Genomic DNA, 16893 nt, shown 5'->3' with positions numbered 1-16893 from the left:
ACAGCCAGGAAACACACTGAGACAAGGAACTGGTCTCTAATGTTTATTGCTAGTACTTAACAGGAATCCTAACAAACTGAAGAAGCGTGGGAAAATCCAGGCATATGAACCCCAAAGGTTAAGGCGGTCCCGATCTGTGTCTCTTTGAATGGCTGACCAATTCCTCAGTGCTACGCATGCCCTTGACAGTCTGGATGGGAGCCCCCTGCTCGCCATCCTTACTCATGACAGGTATCATCTGCATATCTGAGATTGTTAATGTTTCCTCCAGCGATTTTAACTCCAGCCTTGGATTCCTCAAGCCCAGCATGTTGCATGATGTGTTCTGCGTACAAGTTGAATAGGTAGGGTGAGAGTATACAGCCCTGCCATACTCCTTTCCCAATCTTAAACCAGTCTGTTGTTCGGTGGTCTGTTCTTGCTGTTGCTACTAGGCCGTTATACAGATTCTTCAGGAGGCATACAAGATGACTTGGTATCCCCATACCACTAAGAACCTGCCACAATTTGTTATGGTCCACACAGTCAAAGGCTTTAGAATAGTCAATAAAACAGAAACAGATGTTTTTCTGAAACTCCCTGGCTTTTTCCATTATCCAGCAGATATTGGCAATTTGGTCCCTAGTTCCTCTGCCTTTTCTAAACTCAGCTTGTACATCTGGCAATTCTCGCTCCATGAATTACTGAAGTCTACCTTGCAGGATCTTGAGCATTACCTTACTGGCATGTGAAATAAGTGCCACTGTTCGATAGTTTGAACATTCTTTAGTGTTTCCCTTTTTTGGTATGGGGATATAAGTTGATTTTTTCCAGTCTGATGGCCATTCTTGTGTTTTCCAAATTTGCTGGCATATAGCATGCATTACCTTGACAGCATCATCTCGCAAGATTTTGAACAGTTCAGCTGGGATGCTGTCATCTCCTGCTGCCTTGTTATTAGCAATGCTTCTTAAGGCCCATTCAACCTCACTCTTCAGGATGTCTGGCTCTAGCTCACTGACCACACTGTCAAAGCTATCCCTGATATTGTTATCCTTCCTATACAGGTCTTCTGTATATTTTTGCCACCTTTTCTTGATCTCTTCTTCTTCTGTTAGGTCCTTGCCATCTTTGTCTTTGATCATACCCATTTTTGCCTGGAATTTACCTCCAATGTTTCTAATTTTCTGGAAGAGGTCTCTTGTCCTTCCTATTCTATTGTCTTCTTCCACTTCTGCGCATTGCTTGTTTAAAAATAATTCCTTATCTCTTCTGGCTAACCTCTGGAATTTTGCATTTAATTGGGCATATCACCCCCTATCACTGTTGCTTTTTGCTTTCCTTCTTTCTTGGGCTACTTCTAGTGTCTCAGCAGACAGCCATTTTGCCTTCTTGGTTTTCTCTTTCTTTGGGATGTATTTTGTTGCCGCCTCCTGAACAATGTTGCGAACTTCTGTCCAGAGTTCTTTCGGGACCCTATCTACTAAGTCCAGTCCCTTAAATCGATTCTTCACCTCCACTGCATATTCCTTAGGAATATTAGTGAGCTCATATCTAGCTGATCTGTGGGTCTTCCCTAATCTCTTTAGTCTGATCCTAAATTGTGCAAGAAGAAGTTCGTGATCTGAACTACAGTCAGCTCCAGGTCTTGTTTTTACCGACTGTATAGATGTCCGCCACCTTCGCTGCAAAGGATGTAGCCAATCTGATTTCATTGTTGTCCATCTGGTGAAGTCCACGTATAAAGCCGTCTCTTAGGTTGTTGGAAGAGAGTGTTTGTTATGCAGAGTGAGTTGTCTTGGCAAAATTCTATCAGCCTATGTCCTGTTCTCCCAGGCCATGCTTACCTCTAATTCCTGGTGTCATTCGACTGCCCACCTTAGCATTCCAGTCTCCCGTATGAAAATAACATCTCTTTTAGGCGTGTTGTCCAGTAGGTGCTGCAGATCCTCATAGAACTGCTCTACTTCAGCTTCTTCAGCATCTGTGGTTGGGGCGTATATTTGGATCACTGTGATGTTAGATGGCTTGCCCTGAATTCGAATTGAGATCATTCTATTGTTTTTGGGATTGTATCCAAGCACTGCTTTAGCCACTTTACTATTCATTATGAAGGCTACTCCATTTCTTCTGTGGTCCTCTTGTCCACAGTAGTAGATCTGGTGGTCATTTGATGTGAAGTGGCCCATTCCTGTCCATTTCAGTTCACTGATGCCCAAAATGTCTATCTTTAATTTTGACATCTCACTAATAACCACATCCAATTTGCCCTGGCTCATAGATCTTACATTCCAGGTTCCAATGGTGTGTTGATCCTTAGAACATCTGGTTCGCCCTTAACCACCAGCACCGTCGGCCGCTAGCCGTCCTTTCGGCTTTCAGCTAGCTGCGTCACCACATCTGGGGCTAGTTGAACTCATCCTCTGTTCCTCCCCAGTAGCATTTTGACCATCTTCCGACCTGGGGGTCTCATCTTCCGATGGTATACCGACATATCTCTGGTTGTACTGATCCATTTGGTTTTTACGGCAAGAATACTGGGGTGGGTTGCCATTACCTTCCCCAGGGATCACATTTAGTCTGACCTCTGTCACGACCTTCCCGTCTTGGGTGGCCCTTCACGGTTTAGCTGATGGCATCATTGAGGTGCTCAAGCTCCAGCACCACGACAAGGTAATGATCCTTTGCTGAAGCCTGTTATTGTACTAAACTAGATATTAGGTTAAAAAACCTACACTTCATTAGAAAAAATAAGATACAGAGAAAATCTATTGGGCTCAGAATTGTCATTATGTATGATTGGAGGAGTTTTCCAAAACCAAAACAAACTCTAGAATTTATGACATTTGTGTCATGATGGGTCATCATCTATAACACAAAAATGATGAAGTAAAAGTACATCAGAGAAAAATATAGAACTGCAATGAAGGGAGAAAATGCAGTAGAAACAACATCACTGACCTTGAAGGAAGAGAAATAATTATTATGGAATTGTGTCATAAAATAGTTTTCAATTTATTTTTATTAAAGGCATTGCCTTTTATGATTACACAATCCACATACAGAAAGCAGATTGTTTTATCGCTTTTGGCAAAAGCAAAGCTGAAATGTAAACCAGACTCCATATTGTATACTTGAGGTCGATTTGCAGCTTGGTATTTGTGTTGATGTGATTTTTGAAGTTGTATGATATTGGCATTGTATTTGGAGAATAAATAAATTGTATTTTAGCACGCACACCCAGCCATTCAGTTCAATATTAAATGCATATTTAGTTGGCTACTTCTTTTGAAGTACATATTAGTAACTGTATTGCATGTTGGCAAAGGATTAATAACAGTGGTTGGAAACAGTTGTATAAGATTCTAGCGCACACTGCTGTATGGCCCTCTATACATCCTGAGCTGTCACATTCAAAGAGTTCTGCTTTTGAATTATTTTATCTCCTCAGAGATTTGTTGCAGAAAATGTATCCCTTTTAAGAATCAAACTTTTAGAATTAACCACTGCTGAAAATCAGGGAGGTACTAGAATACCCCACTTTAACTGGGGCACTATATATTTTGGATATGGAGTCCTTTCTAATGGTAATCTAACCCAATCTTGTGACATATTTTTTTTAAAAATAAATAATAAGCAATAGAATGGTTAAAGTATAATTTAATTGTCATTTAGCTAAAGAAAAACTCATCAAGTATTGCACTTTTATCCCCTTCTATGAAGTGGAAAAACCCTGTTTTGTGACCGTCTTATGGAGAAGCCCAGTTTTTTACCAGTATGAATCTTTGAAGAATGGAACTTATACTAGGACTATACTAGCAAGCAACCCTTGAGCTTGAAATGTTAAGATTATATTGACAATCAGTCAGGCTGAGAGCGGAACTGAAACCACAAAGAAAAGAAGAAAGATGATGTGGATGATCTGAGACTGCAGGGCACATGCAGTTCCTGAAGTAGTTGGAAAACCCATCAACCATGAGTGCAAATAATCAGCATTAGAGTTTTAAGGCTAGAAGTATTCCAAAATTGTAGTGGGGACTTTCTCTTCATCATCTCAAAAGAGGTGAGATAGAGGCATAATTTTTTGCTGGTTCATAGGTAACAAAGACCAACCCATTTTGCACTGCAGCCTTCATTCTTCTCAAAAAATATGAAGTGAGGTCTAATGCCACCACATTTGTTTGCTTGTTAATCACATTTATATGACTGCCCATCTCATAAAAAGTGAGTCTGGGTGGTGTACAACACACTTCTGAACTAAATTCAGAAGGTCATCCTTTTAGAAGCCACTCATGACATCCAATTTAAAAGAAGTTTTATTAAAAACCACCATCAAATCTTTAAAAATACTTTCCCTTGTGCTGGTTTGTGCTATGGGAAGCACTGTTACACAAAGGCTGGTTACCATGCTGAGATGTATTGGCAGTGTTAAGTAGTGCTGGGGAATGTGTGGTCCTGCAGAGATCGCTTAAATACAGTTTCCAGCAACCTCAGCTTGCTTAGCCAATGGTAAGTGATGCAGAGAGATATAATTAGGTTCCCCAGCCTTGTTTTATAGCATAGAATGATTATGCTGTCTGGTGGATTATGAAGAGGTCTAAAACATCTGGAGGATCCTAGGGTGGAAATGAAAGGCATACAGCCTGTAGTAATTTGCTTACCTGGAAGTAAACCACATTAATACCAGTAATGCTTCCATTTGAGTAGATACAGAGAAATTACAGCCTTCATCGTGTATTTAAGTTAACTGTTAAATCGTTTGGGGTGAAAATGCGTGATTTTGCTTGGATTATGCTCCTGAATCCTCTGTCAGTTTAACTTTTTGATTAATGAACATGTTTGTTCTAGTTTATTCAGACAAATTGCAGAGCTCAAACTATTTTAAAAATGCTAGCTAAAATAATAAAAATAAGGAAATAGCCACAATAATGTGCCTTTGGTAAGGTTTTATAAGTAAAATCTATATGTTATACATATTTCATTTAAGGTTGTAACAAAAAGATGCTAGTAATTCACAGAATGCTGATTCTCTTCAGTTTTCATCCTATTGGCGGTAGAATTATTGCAGTGCTGAATCTACAAAGGAGGAAGAAAGGTATAATTTGTTTTTGTTTTTATAAATGAATAGCTTAATGACTACAAATTACAAATGACCCTCTAATTTCTTCATGCTTTTAAAAGTAGCTTAAAGGGAATACAGATGTGAAACACCCACACTGTTCAAAACAAAAGCAGTTCTGCACAAAATGATTAGTGTCAAATCATTTGACCTTGAAGCTAATGAGACTTTGAGTGACAAGTCTGACACACACTCTTACATACATTCTTCCTAAACCTGAAACTCTCGAAAGAAATTTATAATGGCTACTTTACACTGCTTCTCACAATATTGTTTTAAGCCTTGCTAAGTTCAGAAACCTCAATTGCCTCTATGGCAAATATGTCCTTGGGGTCTGTAACAAGATTAGGAGAAAATTGGAAGGTTAAACTTTAGTCTCAATGAGCAATGGAAGCTCTCATCTGCAATTTACTAAGTCACTAGTCTCCAGCTGAAATTCGTAACTGAGATTCCAATAATCTGCCATTTCTGAAGCTCAACGAACCTTTATAAAAACTCCTTCCATTCCATTAAAGGTACAGAAACTTCAGATTTAATCAGAATAGCTTATATTTGAGAATAGATTGAACGTGAGAAAGAATTGCTTCATAAACTGATTCCCCCCCCCCTTATATTAATAGAAATAAGTCAAATCAACTGTCCTCAGACTCAAGAAGGTCCTAGCCGTGGTACTGTTCAAAGTGTTTCCAGCATCCATTTTAGAGGGGAGATGTAACGGCATTCCATTTAAATCTAAATTATGCCCATGCAGAGAAGGACCCAGTGAAACCATCAAGCATATTTTATTATGCTGTTTGTTTTATGCTGACACCCACCATGAGTTGAGAATGCCATACCTAATCAAATTGAATAGAATGTGAATAAGTGAATAGAATCACTTGAGTCCAAAAATAAGAGTTGTAAATAAATAAGATCTATCTATGATTCTATTTCTTTAAGGGCGGCCAAATTTTGTCATGTAACATGTGAGATTTGTAGCAGTTTGACATGCTTACTTAATTAATTTCATAACTAATATGTGGTTTTACATACTGTAGGTAATGTGTTTTATGAACGGTCATTGACCATAATAAAGAATCTATCCATCCATCCATCTATCCATACATACATCCATCCATCCATCCAGCCAGCCAGCCAGCCATGCATGCATCTCCCAACCTGCTTGAGGGAATCTAAGGAATCTAATAACTAATCAGCGGAAGCAAGATAGGGCAGTTGTGCTTTCTTCTTGTAGCTCCTTATGCATCTCCAAAATCTGTTGCTAATATTAAAGATAAGTAGAGGGTTGAAAGAAGGAAGACATCTATGATGTTGCACGACATTAAAAATAAGTTTAATGAGTTAAATCCAATGTACATATTTATTTAATTTTATTTAATTTGTACACTATCTGATATCCAACCATTCTGGCTGGTTCACAAAAAACAGGAGAATTATAAAACAATAAAACAATGTAGCAATGAAAGAAGATAACCCAGAGAGCAAAGATGAGAAAACTGGCCAGCAACAAAACATCCACCCACTCTTCAGAAGAGGCTATACCCATCCTAGCCAAAGGCTGGGATGAAGAGTCAGGTCTTCAAGGCCCTCCCAAACAGCAGCAGGCTTGACAGCCACCCAGATCTTTGGGGAAAACTTCATTCCAGAGGACAAGCATTGAGACTGAGAAGACATGCTTCCAGGGTCCCAATAGACAACATTGTTTAATCAAAGGAACCTGAAATGCACAAATCCTGTGGGATCGAGTGGCCAGACAGATACTAGGGGAGATAGTGATCCATCAAATAGTCCCTAAAATCTCATGATTGGACAATATACAAATATTGCAATATGAATAAAAATAAATATATAAAGTCTAACTATATATAATTAAATACTAATTTTTGTTCGTAAACATGAAAATAGGAACAAAAATGGGATAGACTTAGGAAGCCAAATTATGAACATTCAAAAGATGTTCAAATGTAACTATAAAAATTAAATATTTATGGAAAAGAGCAAAGGGTGCCCTGTTGCAAGAAAAAATGCCTAATAACATGAATAAGTCTGAGAATATTATATTATTATGGACTCAGTTGGCTTTGATAACAGAAACTGAAAACTTCAGTGCACCATTTTGCTCACAGGAGTAGATTACTGGATAACATTAATGTTCTGTTCTATCTGATGTCGATCTCATGTTTGGTTGGACAAAGTATGTTTTCCTGATTTCCAGAGAAAGCCTAGTTATTCTGTTTAGACAGAAATATTGTTTTCTACTTGTCTACCACATATGCCTGTAGTAGTGACCACTGTAATATAAGAAGGGGGCCTAGGTCTTGTGAACTTGTCCTCTGGATCTATGATTGGCAAAAGGTCCTAAGTTCATAGTGATCATGTGCTTTTTTCTCTTCCACACATTACATTGTTTGCTATGAATGTCTGTAGTAACAGATGGGACTTATTAACAGCATGTGAAGCAGATTTTAGGGTGCTTCAAGGTTAAAGATGTCTTTGTAGTTAGTTGTGAAGGTCAACACATGGTAGCTCAATGGGGAATAAGCTCATCCTCCTGATGAGCTTCTTCCTACTGGAGAGTCAGCCAGGTCAATTTGTGAGACACATTCTTAAATTAAGGACTGCCAAAAATGCAAGCTGAAGTATATCTTTTGGAAGGTAGAATTTTGTACTGATTTAAAATTAAATTAGGTGACCAGTGGTGAATGAAGTAATAGCCTACAGGCAAACACATAATTTGTGAGTTTGGGGGATGGTTTCTATCACTCTAATAAACCATTTGGAATATTAGCATTCCAAACAAGAATATGGATGAGGATTCTCTTCCTTGGAGAGTACCACAACTGTGAAATAATGCCACCTCAGTACAATGTCTCATAAAATAAGAATTTCAGTTAAAATATATCAGGTCTGTATTATATTATATTAATATATTATATTATATATATAAAATAGGAGACAGGAATATTAGGTATGTTTGCTGCCTTGAGTTATTTATAAAAATACTAAAGGCTGGATAAAAATAAAATAAATAAAATATTGTTGTAGTAATCACTATATTATACTGTACCACTTTTATATTACATACTGAAAAAGTTGGTGACATATGATTTCTCAGGTTATATATATCTTAATTTCTGATTTCATCTGTGACTGATATTACTAAGTATAGAAATAAACTCAGAAGTTAAAGAATGCATGCAAAATTATCCAGAACTTCTGTATGTTTAAAAACTAGGAGATATCAGTATGAAATAAAACAAGGTTACAACAAAGTCATTGACCTGCATTTCTACAGTATACTTCATCTTCTTACAGTTGAATGTTCCTAAGGGACCACCAAATGCTGTCAATTACATCTGCCCTTCTCAAACTTAAGGTTAAGTGACTACAGTAACTGGGAATTTAAAAAATCACCAATCTGCTTCCTTTTTCTTCCCCATCCCATCACTGTGCCATTACCCTGACAATTTACAATCTGGGGATGGGGATATTCAAGTCTTAAATATAATAAACACTTACCTACACTAAATATTTACCTTTATGCAGTATAGGGAGATATTTAATCGCAATGTTCTTTTTGAAAAAGAGAGCACCAAGAATTGGGAAATGCATTCAAAGACTTTCTTAAGTCATGTATACTATTCTAAGCTCGCTGTAGTTCACAACTTGGTGAATGTGAATGTGGAGAATGCTGCAGAAAATGCATTTTCCAGCAACATTAGACATCCTCCACAAATAATGGCATATGAATTGGGGAATGTGTTAATAGAGGAAGAAGTTGCTAAGGGTGAGCAGCAAGAGGTACAAAGTCTACCATTTTTCCCCATCCTATTACTACAACACCTTAATGCCTCCTTAAATTAAATTCTTATTTTCTTCAACCCACAGAGCCACTTTATAAGTCACAGAAAAGGCAAGGATTATTTCAGGACTAGCTACAGGGAGAGGTTTGTGTGTGTGTGTGTACCTTCAAGTCATTACTGAGTCCTAGCAACTACCTGGACTAGTCCCTGCAGTTTTCTTGGCAAGATTTCAGAAGTGGTTTGCCCATGTCTCCTTCCTAGGACTGAAAGAAAGTGATTGGCCCAAGGTCACCCATCTGGCTTCGTGTCTAAGGTGGAACTAGAACTCATGGTTTCCTAGTTTTTAGTCTTATGCCTTAACTATTACACCAAATTGACTATCAGTACCCACTCCAAATTCAAGGCTGTCTTCCTGTTTTCAAACCTAAATCTTGTACACCTCTGCTCCAGACTGTTTTGGTTGTTGGTTGATTCTTGCAACTTTTCCCAGGTACAGATTAATCCAGGCCAGAATTGAGAAGATTTCTGCCTGCTTTCTTATTCTCTTTCAACATAGAAACCAGCTGGAGTGCAAGGTGCCAGATTACTTGGCTCCCCACCCTGGTAACTGCTTTGCAGCAGAATAGCTTGTTTGAGCTTGTTGCAAACCTGGAAGTGGAGATAAAAAAGTCTTACGGGTAGACCCCTTCTTCAAAGGGTTCCCCAGTAAAAGATCATTATGGCAGGCTACTATCAGTCAGAATGAATGTCTCCACCTAGGCTCTCCAGCTTGGGAGTTTTTAACCCTTCTACCAAGGAGTTCTCCCTCTGGCCCAGTTCTAGAAAAACAGAAAGGAAGGTGTTTTGAATCTTCTTATCCCAAGTCCAGATGTTACTTCTTGTATCAACCCCAAAATATAAGAGATAACTCTGTAAATGTGCGAAGTTTTAATTAATAATTTTCTTATACAAAATCAATACATTCAAATATCTAGATATAAAAAGAGTTTACTGAGAAAAGAAAAATACAGTATAGGGAGAATAAAGAAACGCAGTTATCCCACATAGAAAATTCCAAATACAAGTCAAACGTAACTAAACAAATGTCTTATTAGGTCCTTGAAAAAGTTCGTATCAGTCAACATGTTCATAGCTGATTGCACAAAGGTTGCTTGGAGAGAGATCATCCTGCTTGGATGTTGATAAACATGCCCTTTTGTTCTGTATTCTTTATTTCTCTTCCTTGCTGACCTAATCCTTAGTTTTATAGAATGTGGGGAATAAGTGAAAGTCATACTCTTTGGAGTTGATTTGTCCAATGAAGCACAGTGTTCCATTTCTGTTCTACTGAGTCTATATGACAAATCAGAAATTATCTAGGACCTAAATTCTAACATCTTTTGATGAACTTATAAGGGCGTACTGTAGTTTCCTTTTCTATAAACAGGATTGTATAGGAGAGAATCTTTTGGGAAACAAGCTAAATTCATTTATTCAGGCCTCTCAGCTTTAGTGAGCATGTGGTGAAATACCAAAACTAGGAGTATTTCACAGAATCCAAGAAACAGGGAAAGATAAGATACACCACTGATGGGAGAACAGACTGCACATATGTTCTTGCCTTGCAAAAAAACACATCAGTTTTGCTTCAGATTTAAATATGCTGGAACCAAAGTAAAAAAAAAAGCCAACTCAGTTCTTAAAATAAGCCAACATAATCTGATCTGACAGATCCAGAACTAATTCTCAGTCGATACAAAGTAGAAATACCCTTAGTGGTAGAGCAGTGTTTCTTAACCTTGGCCACTGGAAGATGTGTAGACTCCAACTCCCAGAATTCCCCAGCCAGCCATGCTGGCTAGGGAATTCTGGGAGTTGAAATCCACACATCTTCCAGTGGCCAAGGTTGAGAAACACTGGTGGTAGGGGAAGCAAGAAATTTCAATTTAGTCCCAAGTATCTGTGGAAGAAAGTTCTTACAGTATCAAAAGTAAGTAACTTGATAATAGATCAGGTCATTATCAAAACAAGGAGCAGATTTAAACCATATCTCTTGCCCAAGACAGATGTGTAGATCAGTTAGGAAAGAGAAGGGCAAGACGCATGAACATCGATAATTATAAATAGAGATTGCATGAGATGCCAGCAGTCGCTGAAATTCTTTTGTTATGGCTTCATAGTTATGCAACAATAAATCTATTTATCTGTTTCTTTGTGTCCTGACAGTCATCTCCAGATTCAGGTGCAATCAGTTCCTATCTACTGCAATCATAGTTCTGCGCTAGAAAATCCAGTAGTTTGGCTTGGTATAAAGCAGCCTCGCAATTTCCTGTCCTTTCTTTGAAGGGTTCCCAGTTTAACTTTTTAAATCTCTCCCCAGTCAAGATGCAGATCTTAAATCATATCATGTAGGAGGATAAATCTAAACTATCAAGAAAATGTTCCTGTGGTGATCCTTCCTGCTGATTTCATACAGCCACTATCCCATCCTGAAAGCAACTGTAGTAATTATACATGACAAGGCATTTTCTACGTACTGTTTTGCTTAATGAACTGTCAAGGAGTGTTATTTGGGGGACTTTTAATTACCACACCACCCACAGTTAGAACATGCTCATTTATCTTTCCTACTTGTGAATTAATCCATATTTTAATCAAATATATAACTATTAAACCAGTAGGTTCCTGTTAAACTTGTTCTTTTATTTTTTAAAGATAGTGTTGTTAAAGAGCCCTCATTGAAGTACAGTTTATTACATTTACAAAGTGTTCGTTTCACTGAGCTTTGCTTTTCCTATCAATTTTAGCAGGACCGATGTTAAGTCTCCTTTGAATTTCAAGAAACAATTGATAGACATTTAGAAAAGTCTGAAGAGAAAAGACCTATAATGATATCAGTAAATGCTATTATAAGAAAAAAGTACAGAAAATGCTAATAAGAAAAAAGATTAATGCTTTCTACACTATATAAGATCATCAAGTTTAAAATCACCATGTTTTAATCTCAGAACGGAGGAATCATAATATTTGTAAAGTCCTCAAGGTTAATGTTTAACTGTGGCCTAATGTTTAGATCTTTACCAAACAGCCTTTATCATGTTTATCATAGTAATAATGATTAATCACATACAAATCAACATGGTGAAAAATGAACATTAATTTAAACAATCTCAGCAAGTCCCATACTCAGGAAAGGATAGGTAATAACTAATTTCTAAGTTAGACCCAATGACATCCTTTCAGCTACCCTCCAAGTGGATAGCAATTTACAAGGCTTAATGAAATCCAGCTTTGTTCTGATCCCTTTGAAAGGAATTATGCTTTACCTGGGACAGCAGATAAAACATCTCCAGAGAAGCCTAATTTGCCTCTGGATTCAGAACTTTCCTGCAGCTGAACAGAGTATATAGTAACATTGAATAAAAGGCAGAAAGGAGCTTCAATGAGGGTCTTGTTCTTAAAATGTGATTCATTCTTGAAGGTGTTATGCTCAAGTATCCAGGTGCACATTCCATCAACATTCTGTTTCTTAGTCAAGGAATTGAACCTCTTGACTCAGTTCATCCTAGTCCTTTATTGCCACAAGTGGATAAGAAAATATGCACATAAAATGTCTCTATCGGATGATTTCTTGATATAGCAGTAATTTTATCTTACTATGTTTAGTGACCTTCCCATCTTATTGCTGATTTTAAAAAAGTAAAGGGTTAAAATATTCAGCTGCAGAAAAGCTAGGTTCATGCCATCTAGGTTCATGCCACCTATTGGTTCATGGGCATTTCCTGCCATCTGCAACTAGTGACATCCTCTCTGAGAGCAAAGGTGAAAATGGTGACATTGGCATTGTCTTTTCCGGCCCAGCATGATACTGACTGGGCTGCCTGCAGCCTCTGTATTCTGTATATTACTACACTGCTTGTTAACCTACCAGTGTCATAAATAGGAGTGTGCCAACTGCTATATCTTATGCTTTTACAGCAGTTTGATGTCAAAGGTAGATGCAGGCACTATGAGTCATCAGGCAAACCAATGTCAAAGATCAAATCATAGCCACAGATACAAGAATGAATCAGAATTCTGGAATTCAAACAAAATCTTTCATATTTCTTCCTTCCTGCCCAGGGAATGCAATAGTTGCCCTGAATGGTTGGATCCAACCTAGGGTTTATGCATATTCACTGAGAGGTTGGAGCGTCTGATAAAAATGTAGCAGTACAATGCAGGCTTAAGATTATTTATTTCACTTCTTATCATGCACCTGACCAAAGAACATTATCCAATGCTAACACTGGTTTGCAGGGGACACAGTCGATGCTTGTACAAAATAAAACATACAAAATCCAACTATCATTAAGTAAATATCAAATGACCCAACCCATCTTCAATACTAACACCTTGAAAGGTACCCTTAGCCTCTGAAAATCTCAATATTCAGAATCTTCTTTGAATAGATAAGTACATCTTGCAAGACAAAGACTATGCTCTTATTTTAGCCGCACAGGAGGCTGTGATATGAGGATACAGATGTTGTATCTCACATCACAGAACACTTGCTTCTCAATGTATCCTTTTGCTGCTGCATTAATTTCTTACCATCCATCTTCAGACTTATATTTCTGTCTTTTCCAAATTAAGGACCTCTTCAAAAACTTCCTGCACAATGAGGTTCATTTTAGCGGATGTCTCCATGAAGGAGCACTTCTATTTAATGGCAAGGACTTCTACTTCTACAGAAACTGGTGCCCGTTTCTCTCTGGGTGTCATCACTCATTTCATGCCAGCATAATTGAGACTTCATGAATATCTCCTTTGATCTGACAGATCTATTCATAGCTTAGTTGAAGCCCTTCTGCTGACTGCCTGCTGGTAACAGAATAGACTAACATGAATGCATGTTAACATAACCTTTAGAGATGGAGAGTCTCTGCATGACAGGGAACTGGTGACTTCCAGTGGTGTCTGTGATCTGAAGTGTATAGACGTTCTTGTCACAGCTGATCACCTGGCAATAAGTATCTTCAACAGTGGGGATGTACATCTCCTGGAAGGTCCCATTTATGAAACGAAGTACCAAACTCTTACCAACAGCAGCAGCTCGAAACACAATAACTCTGTAATCAGTACTTTGCTCTGGCATCCTGCTTGTTCAGCTGGGAACCAAAGAAGAATCCTAAATTTACTAGCCCCTTTGGTCAACAGGCCTGAGGAGAAGAGAATTAAAAATGAAACAAAACCAAGCTTAAAGAGAAAGGGCTTCATGGGGAAGCTTTTCTCTGTTCAAAGTGTGTGCATATGGAGAAGATTCCATTCCTTTTTTGGTTGAAGTTCTTAGGGTTAATCTTGCAAAAGGACAGTCATGTTCGCACATGTAACCCCACAAAGCCAGCGTGCAACAGGCTAAAGCAATGTTTCTCTGCTGAGTGAGCAATTCTGGGAGTTGAAGTCCTCGCATTTAGAAATTACCCTCATCTTGGACTAAATCAAAGAGCAGGAAGAAATGTTTCTTTATACAACAAGAAGCTTAATCTGCTAATTTTATCAACATTCCTTCTTTTGTTGGTTTGCCACTATATTAAAAAAGTGTAGAAACAGGGCATAAACATATTTTAAAGAAATTGTATGTTAGATAAATCAACTTACTAGAGCAGGGTCAGAATTACTTTTACCCAGCTTGGTGCCCACCAGATGTTTTGCCAGGATATTGTGTTAGACAAAGCTAATTCTGAATACAAAATAGGTGAGAAAGGCAAATCTCATTTCAGAGTAAGATTATTTGGTTAGTCCTTTCTACTGCGCTAATACACTGTGATTTGTCCTGAATGAAACAAATCTAGAATTCCTGCCTAATGTGATTGTCACAGATGTTGCTCTATAATTTCTTTGCATTTCCTTGTTTTCCCCATAAAGGTAATTATAGCTAAAATGAAGCAGGAAGAGAGATGAGTCTAAAGTAATCAAGTATTAATCAAGTGACCTCAAGAAATTTATTCTATTCAGTTCAGAAACTCATGGTAGAATTATAATCTGTCAGAAACTGTACAAGGTAGTTTCACTAATTATTCCTCCTCCTCCATTTCCAATTTTGTTTTTCTGCCTTTCAGCAATTCACTCTAAGATGAACTGCTGACAATAGTTAAATTGCTATTCACCTCTCTGTAAGGCATAATGCAAATCCAGAATTTAGGTATGTTATCTCTTTCTTTATATTTTTATCCTCTGCCAGAAGAAAGATGACAACATTTCCTTAGTAGATATGTTATTATCTTATCTATGCATGCCTCTGGATATAATTTGCATCTACAAAACCAAAAGCCACTAATGTGGTTTTTCTGATTGATGCATTCAGAATTCACATGCCTAAGAAAAGTAATGCACTTATTTGTTTCATTTATTGAGAAACATAAACTGAGATTTCTTTTAAAATACTGTGTCAATATATTTGGTGCAGCATGTAGACTACAAACATCTTCAGATATATAGAAACTGCTGCAAGAAGTTACCTTTGAATTAAAGCCTTTATCTCCTTATCACAAATCACTGGGGAACATTTGCTATGACTCCCAGGGAAACTATATCTACATGCACAAAGGTAGTTCGTTCATTATGCTGAAGTTGTCCTAAGAAGGCAAAAAAAAAGGGACAGTGATTTCTTAACATAGTTTTGAAATATAGGACTTTAATAAAAGGCATAAGGGGCACATTTGTGATGATCTTATCCTCCATCCATCCCCTGCTTGTGCTTTCTAACTTTTCTATCTTTAAGCCCTTACAAATGGTGGCATCCCTAGCTCTGATTAGCATGCTCTGTCCCTTAGCATTAGTCACTGCCCTCTGCAGCCATTTTGACCTGGTTGTCAGGTTCCTATGCTTTCCACTGGCAGGCAGCTGCCATTTTTTAAAAGTATCTTGAGGTTGATCCAACAAGACCTTATTAAGTCAATAAACTTTCCTTGACCTATGTCTTCCCATCCCCTCTAGAAGCTCGGTGCCCCACTCAATAACTATATATCCCATTTCAGTTTCTGCTCAGCCTGGGTAAAGCATGCTCTCCTCCCCTTCCCACAGTGCTGCAAAACTTCCTTTTCCTCCCCCTCCCCACCCAAAAAAGTTGAGCAGCTGGGTTCTGATTTTAATCTGAAGTGGGACAGGGAAATGGGGACATTACAGGGAGGCAAATCTGTAGACAGTTAGAAACAACTGCACTTTTGAACATACCCCAGGAGAGAGGAACCATCTATCCTTTTCTGATATCTTTCCCCAAGGAAGCCCAGGACTGCCACTGCAGCTTCCTGTCAGGGCTACAGGGCAGATAAGGGCATCCATGCAGAAGAAAGTTGTGGATGGAACTGTCCAGTCCTGCCAAGTGTTGAGCTCAAAACAGAGAAAATCTTGGAATGAAACTACATTTCAGTGATTGGAACTTTGCTTCTGAGAAACTGAACAATCAGTTCTTCCATGCTATAAAGTTCTTATTGACCTAAGTGGAAGATAGGAATGAAGAAACAACCTGTTCCCTTTGCTTTGATCGTTGTAGTATCAGAACAATGATGGTGTAATAAGGAAAAAAGAAAGGACCTAAGTTAGTATGAAAGGAGAGAGCCTGTGAATGGGGTGTGAAAGCACCCATGTATGCAAACATCTAGGAAAGCAAAGGAAAAGAACTGGCCCTTGTGACGTTGGAGCAATCCCTAAAAGGAAAAGGCAGGCACTAAGGAGACCTGTTCACAAACAGGCAACCTGTGAGGCTTCCCCTCCCTTCAAAGACTGAAGTGGGGAATGACCAATCAGGGCCTAAAGGGGCTGCAGCCCAGAGTGAGCACTATCTTGACTCTGTGCCAACCCAGTGCAATACTGACTGGAATTTTTAAAGTTGGCCTTAGCAACAGCCAGAGCAGCACAGCTGAGAAGCAACTTAAAACTGCCATCTGGAATTGAATAAATTCTCATATATGGTGTTTCTAGGGGAAAATACTATAATATGGTACATCCATGGAATTGGGATATGCTTCAAGC

At 38.2% G+C, this 16893-nt stretch overlaps 1 pseudogene; it reads right to left on the bottom strand.

Moving 5' to 3' along the window:
- Positions 1-13414: 13414 nt before the first annotated feature.
- LOC134498299 (GTP-binding protein Di-Ras2-like) lies at positions 13415-14017 on the bottom strand (annotated as a pseudogene).
- Between the last annotated feature and the right edge of the window lie 2876 nt (positions 14018-16893).

The sequence above is a fragment of the Candoia aspera genome, chromosome 5 (genome assembly GCF_035149785.1).
Source record: "Candoia aspera isolate rCanAsp1 chromosome 5, rCanAsp1.hap2, whole genome shotgun sequence".
In the NCBI taxonomy this organism is placed as follows: Eukaryota; Metazoa; Chordata; class Lepidosauria; order Squamata; family Boidae; genus Candoia; species Candoia aspera.
This window is presented reverse-complemented; position numbering and strand designations above follow the sequence as displayed.